The following is a 1,436-nucleotide window of genomic DNA, read 5'->3' on the forward strand; positions in this document are numbered from 1 at the left end:
TACCCCAGGTCATTGCTGTGGGTAGGGCGCAGGTGTCCCCACATACCCCGCATGTCGCCGTGGGCAGGGCAAGTACCCCATGTGTCACCGTGGACAGGGCACAGGTGTCCCCAGCTACCCCGGGACATCACGTGGGCAGGGCACGGCTGTCCCCATCTACCCCAGGTGTCGCCATGGGCAGGGCACAGGCGTCCCCAACTACCCCGGGTGTCACCGTGGGCAGGACACGGGTGTCCCCATATACCCCAGGTCATTGCTGTGGGTAGGGCGCAGGTGTCCCCACATACCCCGCATGTCGCCGTGGGCAGGGCAAGTACCCCATGTGTCACCGTGGACAGGGCACAGGTGTCCCCAACTACCCCGGGACATGGCGTGGGTTGGGCACGGGTGTCCCCATCTACCCCAGGTGTCGCCATGGGCAGGGCGTGGGTGTCCCCAACTACCCCACGTGTTGCCATGGACAGGGCACGGGTGTCCCCAACCACCTCAGACCATCGTGGGGCATAACACAGGTATCCTTCTCATCCCCCAGGCTGTCACCATTGGTCAGGGCATGGATGTCGCACTGGGTCTCTGCACTGTTAATGGTGCACGGAGACATCCCCATCATCTCTTGATCTGTCACCATGGGGCAGGGCATGGATGTCCCCTTTATTCCCTGGGGTTTTGTCACAGGATAGTGCACGGATATATCCCTTGTCCCGCAGGCTGTCACCAAGAGCAGGGCATAGGCGTCCCCCTTGGTCCTCAGGCTGTCACCATGGGTTGGGACACGGACCCTGCATCCCCAGGCCATCAGCATGGGAGAGGACATGGACTTCCTCCTGGGTTCCTAGGCTGTCACCACAGGACAGAGCATGGGTGTCCCCCCTCATCCCCCAGGCTGTCACCATGGCACAGGGCACAGATGTCCCCCTGGGTCCCTGGGCTGTCACTGTGGAGTGGGCCATGGGCATCCCCTGGGTCCTCAGGCTGTCCCCTCCCCCCCAACCCCCCCTGCCACCACGAGGAGGGGGACAGGGACACGGGATGGAGCCAGAGTCCTTTAAAAACTTGTCCTTTATTAGTCTGTCGGAAGCGAGTCCCTCTGTATAGGGCGTCCCACCCAGTTATAGCAAAGTGAGTAACATGATGGGACTGACCCCCTCCCGCCCGCGGCCCCCCTGGGCCGGGGGGAGCGCAGGGACCGAGGTGGGGGGCCCAGGGCGATGGGGACATCCCTCCCCACGCAGCCCCTCGCCACCGGGACCCCCTTCCCTCCCTCCTTCCAATGTGGGGTGCCCTCCATCCTGCCCTCCCCCCCGCCCCCCTCCCGTGGGGTCAACTCTGGGGTTGGAAGGGGTGTGGGGGGGGTGACACCCCAAGACCCCCACCCACCCCACCCCAAATCCCGCAGGGAGCGATAGAACCAAGGGGGACGGCTGCTCCCCGCACTT

Source organism: Charadrius vociferus, unplaced genomic scaffold (genome assembly GCF_000708025.1).
Source record: "Charadrius vociferus isolate BGI_N301 unplaced genomic scaffold, ASM70802v2 scaffold636, whole genome shotgun sequence".
Lineage (NCBI taxonomy): Eukaryota > Metazoa > Chordata > Aves > Charadriiformes > Charadriidae > Charadrius > Charadrius vociferus.